The following is a 6852-nucleotide window of genomic DNA, read 5'->3' on the forward strand; positions in this document are numbered from 1 at the left end:
ATATATATATATATAAAAAATAATAAAAAAATAAAAAAAAATAAAAATGCAAAAAAAAAAAAAGTTTTAAAAAAATAAATAAACTCCAGTATGCTTGAGAATCCCCCCTTGTTAAATGCAGATTCCTTGGCCCCACATCCAGACACTGATTTAGTAAGTTGCGCTTCTAACAAGCTCCCAGGTGACACTGATACTGCCTGCCCAACGACCTCACTTTGAGGAGCATGGCCTTAGAGATAGAATCTCCCTCTGCAGAAAGGCCTCCTTTCCCACTCGCCTTAGAATTTTTAAATACTTACCAGGCCCCGGATGGTAGATGACTTTTTCTCGAATGTGTTTTATTTCCCCACGAATCCGTAAGGATCTTGGGAGAAGGAACAATGACTTGTTCTTTTTTTTCTAGTTGTCTAGTTCAGTGTTTTGGCTATTGTTCAGTATTGACTAGTTCGGTATTGTTGACCACGAACCACAAATGAAGGTTGGCCTCCTGTGAGACACGCACTTGGGCACTGAGGCTGTCTGTAGTGGTTGTCAGGGGCTGTGTGACTCCATAACCCCCTGCTCCAGACAACTTCCCCCTTCTCTCTCCAACCAGGGTCTCTATTGGCTGGATTCATGCATCTATTCCTGGCCTTCACAGTGATGCGAGCTCCCTGGGAAAAGGCAACAGCCTGGTCCATCATCAAATTAGTTACTTGCTTTGTATTTGTGTTGCCCAGACCCTTGCACAGGTATTTTGCACCTTTGCCATATATCCTGGACCCTGGTGCTTGCTCTTCTACTTACTTCCTCCCTTGAGCTCCTGCAGGATCTCTGTCCTCTGAACACTGGTGTTAGCTTTTGGAATGTTCTTGTAATCCTAACCCTTGTATTCACGTCTTTTGTGGCATCTTTCTCATGTTCTGACATCATGCCACATATTCAGTCATTAATTCAGAATTTTCCCTGGCTTTCTGATAGCTGTATTTGTTCATCCACATTCATTCATTCATTCATTCATTCATTCTCACTCTCTCTGTCTCTCTCTCGCTCTTTCTCACTCCCCACCCCACTCCCATCCATTCCTCACTCCTAGCTGACTCCAGGAGACGGACTAACACAGACGTGGTTCTCAACCTGACTTTCAAATCCCAATCACTTTGTCCTGATTCCTACAATGTACACAAACTTAACCATATGCAATTACCTAGAAAAGTCTGGATTTCCCTCCATTTTAATAAAATTCTGCCTCTTGCCACTTGGAGGTACCTCTGGGTGCCAGAGGTAGCTAGAGTGAAAACTATGTAACACCACATCCTCCGTGCTTGACGCTACAGGTTATATAAAGAATAAACCAGTCTTCAAAGACCTTATAATTTAGAAGGAGAGGCAAGACAGATAACCACAAGGAATGCGATACATTCCATGAACAAAATACAAACCAGGCAGTGAAAAAAATTCAAAAGAAGAAATTTTACGAATGGAATTGTGGTTCCTCCCCAACTCCATCCCCAACAAGATTGATATGTTGAAATTCTACACCCTAATACCGAAGAATGTCACCTTATTTAGAAATAGGGTCTTTGCAGATGTAATTAGTTAAGACGAGGTCCTACTGGAGTAAGCTGGACTCTATCCAATATGACTAGTATCCTTAGAAAGGGGGAAATTTGAAGACAGACATGCATGGAAGAAGGAGGCCATGAGAAGATGAAGATGGAGATTGGGGATGATGCTTCTACTTCCCAAGAAACACCAAAGCTTGCCAGGATGCCATCAGGGCCAGGAGAAAGGCATGGAACAGATTCTTCCTCACAGCCCTCAGAAGGAATCAACCCTGCTGACAGCTTGATCTTGGGTTTGTAGCCTCCAGATCTGGAAGACAATGAATTCCAGTTGTTGAAGCTTCTTGTCTTCTGGTACTTGATGGCAAACCAAGGAAACAAGATTTCTTGACACAGGCTATTAAGGAAGATTTCATTAGAAATGAAGATGATAAGGGGCACCTGGGTGGCTCAGTCAGGTAAGCATCAGACTCTTGACTTTGGCTCAGGTCATGATCCTAGGGTCGTGGGATCAAGCCCCAAATCAGATTCTTTCTCTCTCGCTTTCTGCCCTCTTCCCTGCTTGCACTCTCTCTCTCTAGAAAGTTTTTTTTTTAAATGAAGATGATAAAATTTAAGCTCAGCCTCAAAGAAAGGGCATTCAAAGAGAAGGAAAGAGCATTCAGAAAAATAGAAGGTAGAAAAGCATTGAGCATACTTGGGAACTTGAGATTAGCTTAGAACCTACAGAGGGTCAAGGAGAACAGGCAGAGGACATTAGAGAAAGAGGAGGAGAGCCATTTGTCGATATGAGTATACAAAGTTTGAAAAAATGTATATTGAATTATGAAAATTTTTCCTGTAATTCTATAGATAAGGTTCCCAGCTATGTATGCCTTGTAAATAAAATCTTATTTCTTATACAGAATAGAATATAGTTGCTGAACCCAGCTTTAAACATTTTACTACTGAATTTCAGACTTGAACATTCACAATTTTACAGCCACTGAATGGAAGTTGTGGTATCAGAATTAAAATGTAGGCCTTACGTGTAAAAAGGAGATAATTTCAGAACAGTTTCCCTACTCACATATCAACGATATTTACAGCTTCTAATTCCATTTTAAGGGTTAACACTTGGAAACACAACACTAGGATCAGTTCTGGGATGGATGTCAAAGGGCCCAGATTCAAGGAAAGAGATCATTTCGATCTAGTTTTTTAAAAGTGGCAAAGCCACTTCCCCCAGTGCCTCCATTTCATTTCTAAAAATAGAGCAACATGTCCATTTTTTTTTTTTTACCTCTCAAAAATGAGATGAGATAAAGAGATGTTCAAACAGGGATATATATATACGTTTTGCTCAATCTCCTCGCAGTGGAATGAAAAGGATAGACTATATAATCTCTAATATCCCTTCCAGTATTAACATCCTAACCAGCAAAAGTGAAGAATTGAAACCCAGACACGAGCTTACAGCAGTAGAAATGGGGTGTGTGTGTGTGTGTGTGTGTGTGTGTGTGTGTTGGGGGGAGGAGGTGTATGTATGTACACATACACGTCTCATATCTACATTTGTGCCATTAGATGGCAGCAGGAAGCTAAGTCATAGCAAAGTTGTCTTCAGCTGTTTCTGCTGTCAGAAAAGTTTCCCTTGGCTTTTTCTTTTTCTAATGTTTATTTATTTATTTGGGGAGAGAGAGAGAGAGAGAGAGAGAGAGAGAGAGAGAGAGGCAGAGAGTGAGAGAGAGAGAGAATCCCGAGCAGGCTCCACACCATCAGCACAGAGCCCAACGTGGGCCTTGAACCCACAAACCGTAAGATTGTGACCTGAGCCGAAATCAAGGGTCAGATGCTCAGCTGACTGAGCCACGCTGGTTGCCCCTGACTTTTTCTTTTTAACGTAGTCTCCACAGGGTTCTCAATCTCCCTCTCTCCCTCTCCCCTAACTTAAAGACCACCTATTCATTAAATTATGGAATATGTCAAATGTTCACAAACCCATCACACACAAGTTCAACAAGATTTTTCATACTTCCTTCAACTATCCCCCCATCTTTCTCTCTTCCTGTCTCCCTTTCCAATGAATTTTAAAGCAAACCCCAGACATCGTGTAGTTTCACTCCTTACACTTAGATGTACCCATCTAAAAAATATATGCTTATTCTTACGTAATCAGAATGCCATTATGAAACTTAAAATTAATTTCTTGGAGTCAGATCATGTCTCTTTTCAATGTTTTGAAGCAAGAATAATGGCAATATTTTACATAACTTACAATTTAACAAGAAATGATACTTGAATAATAAACCAGAGGTTTCTGATACAACATTGCTATAAAAATGGCTTTAGAAAAGTATACATTGTAATTAGAAGTTGGAAGGCCTGAGGACTGTCTTCCCATGGATTTTATTCCATCTCAATACTGTTCTATGCTTCAGTTCCAATAACCCCAGAACGATGCTATTACCTGAAAGGGCTCTGCTGAAGATTAAAGAAATAGCATCTGTTAATCTCATTAAGTTCATTGAGGCAGGATGAGGCTGGGTGCTGGTAAATGGAGCAGATAAATAAATGTGAGGCATATACACTTTTTTTTTTTCAATGTTGAAAAGTAATCACAGAGAACCTTGTCTCCTTCGGCGCACGTACTGATACTTCAGAGCACGTGTGACACATGGAAATCCTATTAAGCAGGATAGGGTGGACTTAGGTAGGAAAGTCATGCCAGAAACTACCTCTAAGTAACCCTGGGAAGATGCCTACGGCTCTGGGAAGAGACATATAAATACATGTCCATGTCATTTAGATCTTAGATTTCTGGGAAACAAGGATTTAGAAGAGGGAGTCGGGTTGATTGATAATTATTCCAGAAAAAAAAAAAAAAAACAATTCACGTTGTCAGTAAATAGCAAAAACATTCATATTACCCACCTATTCTGCTTTCAGCAATTTATCCTAAGGGAAGAAACAGATATAGGCAAAGATGCGTTTATAAGGTCATTTGTATTGGTATTGTTTGTAATGACAAACATTTTTAAATAACCTTTAAATATTCAACAATAAACTGGTTGAGTGACTTCCATTATAGCACCATGATGGTATACTTTGTAGCCATTTAAAAGTCCCTGGTAGGAATACATGGACTGACATGTTAATGTTTTGACATTATCTTTAGTGAAAGATGTTATAAAACAGTACCAGGGCACCTGGCTGGCTCAGTCCGTGGAGCATGTGACTCTTGATCTCAGCGTTGTGAGTTCGAGCCCTGCTTTGGGTGTAAAGATTACTTAAAATTAAAAAATCTTTTAGGGGTGACTGGGTGGCTCAGTCAGTTAAGTGCCTGACTTGGGCTAAGGTCATAATCTCATGGTTCATGAGTTCAGGCCCTGCATCGGGCTCTGTGCTTACCATGTGGAGCCTGCTTGCAGTTCTCTCTCTCCCTCTCTCTCTCTCTGCCCCTCCCCTGCTCATGCATTCTCTCTGTCTCTCAAAATAAGTCAACTTTTAAAAAATCTTTAAAAAAATAGAAAAAAGAGTGGAATTTCCCTTTAATTATAATTGGATATGTGTATATGTACTTACATACATACACACACACTCAGAGACACAAGATTAGACAGAGGGTTAACATAATGCTAATCGTAATTATTCCTTTAAGTAGAATGCAAAAATGTTTTGTCTCTAGATTTTTCCACCATGTATACATAAAATTTATGTAAAAAAGTTTTTTTCTTTTAAAAATTCGACTACTGATCTGGCAACATGCAAAAATGACCTATAGTAAAATGCCATGCCATCCAGAGAAATAACACATGAAAGGAAAATAGGCGAAGGGAAAGCAAATCCTTCAGAAACACAGAGGGATCCGAAATCCTGACTGGGTCGTACATGAATTGATGATGCTCAAGGTTGTGAGCACAGTAGAAATAGGAGCTAGCAACAGGTACTAAACACCAGAAGCTTGGATTTTAATACCACACAAGGACAGGAGATGAAAGTTCAGGTTAGGTGGTAAATTCAAAATAAAGAAAATATAATATACTTGAGCAAATGAACCCCATTCACGCAACAGGATTGGCCCCTCAAGAACTTGTTCTTTTGGAAGAGTCTGAAAGAGATTTTGAAACAAGTATGTTTAAAATTATTAAAGAGATTTCTAAAAGGAAAGAATAGAACATTATGAAAAAAGAACAGGAGGATTTGAAAAATAAAATATACAGAAATTTAAAGTTACTGAAACAAAAACCTCCATAGATAGATTCTTTCCTCAAAAAAAGTTAAGTCAATGAATTAAATAAATTAACTTGCAATGAAGAAATTGTTAGAAATCTCCAAAACAGCACTGAAAAATTAGCCAGATAGAGTCCAAAAAGATAAAGAAGTGTATGAAAAAATGTGAAAAAGAGGCTAAGAGATATGTTGGATAAAAGGAAAATGTCCAAGAGACATATAAAAAGGGGAAGGAAAGAATATAGATGATGAGGTAAAAGCAGTGTTTTAAGAGAATATGCTCAAGGGTTTCCTGAATTGATGACAGACATGAATCCACATCCAATGAATCTCAATGAGTTCCAGACAGTACTGTACACATACACATACACACATCCCACACACGTATTTCTAAACCCATTGTAATGACACTGTGGCCACTAAGGAAAAAAAAAGAAAATCTTAAAAACAGCTTGGGAGGGGGCGGGGGGGGGGGAGAATTTCCACAAAGGAAAAACAAAAATACCACAGTTGACACCAGGAGATAATGGAATATTATTCTCAAAGTGCTTCAGGAAAATTACTGTCAGGTTAAAGTTCTCTACCCAGGGAAGCTGTCATTCAAGAGTAAGAACAAAATCAAAGCATTTGAAGACAAAAAGACTGAAACAGCTTAGCATCTCCAGAACTTGGTAAGAAACAAACTGATCCTAGAAGAAAGAAACAGGAGCAAGGACAATGGTACTCAGAGAATCTGGTTGCCTGTGTGTAGATCTAAATGAGCTCTAACTAAAACTAAGCCAACAACACAGAGGAGATGGCAAGGGTGGGAAGGAACAAAGTGCACCTAAAAGACTGAACAACAATAACAACATATCAGATGAGGGATTATTAGAGTCAAAGCAATTCTAGGGTCTTACATAATTCAGGAGGAGGAGAAACACAGATTAACCTTAGATTTTAAGTCAAGGATGCATGGTAAATACAAGAGTTACCAAAAAAGTAATATAGAACTTCTAAACCAGTAGAAGGAAAAGGAAGATAAAGAAAACTTCATTATCCCAATAGAAGACAAGCAATGAGAAAAACAACTACAAGAGAAGACTTGGTTAATAGA

General features: G+C 38.9%; 1 long non-coding RNA gene across 1 annotated transcript; it reads right to left on the bottom strand.

Annotated features, from left to right (window-relative positions):
* Window positions 1–1182: 1182 nt before the first annotated feature.
* Window positions 1183–4718, bottom strand: LOC121023208 (uncharacterized). Its single transcript, XR_005787290.1, has 2 exons — window positions 3994–4718; window positions 1183–1941 (listed from the first exon to the last, which is right to left on the bottom strand). It is a non-coding gene; the product is annotated as an uncharacterized LOC121023208 (long non-coding RNA).
* Between the last annotated feature and the right edge of the window lie 2134 nt (window positions 4719–6852).

Source organism: Herpailurus yagouaroundi, unplaced genomic scaffold (genome assembly GCF_014898765.1).
Source record: "Herpailurus yagouaroundi ecotype Mexico unplaced genomic scaffold, PumYag 530, whole genome shotgun sequence".
NCBI lineage: Eukaryota > Metazoa > Chordata > Mammalia > Carnivora > Felidae > Herpailurus > Herpailurus yagouaroundi.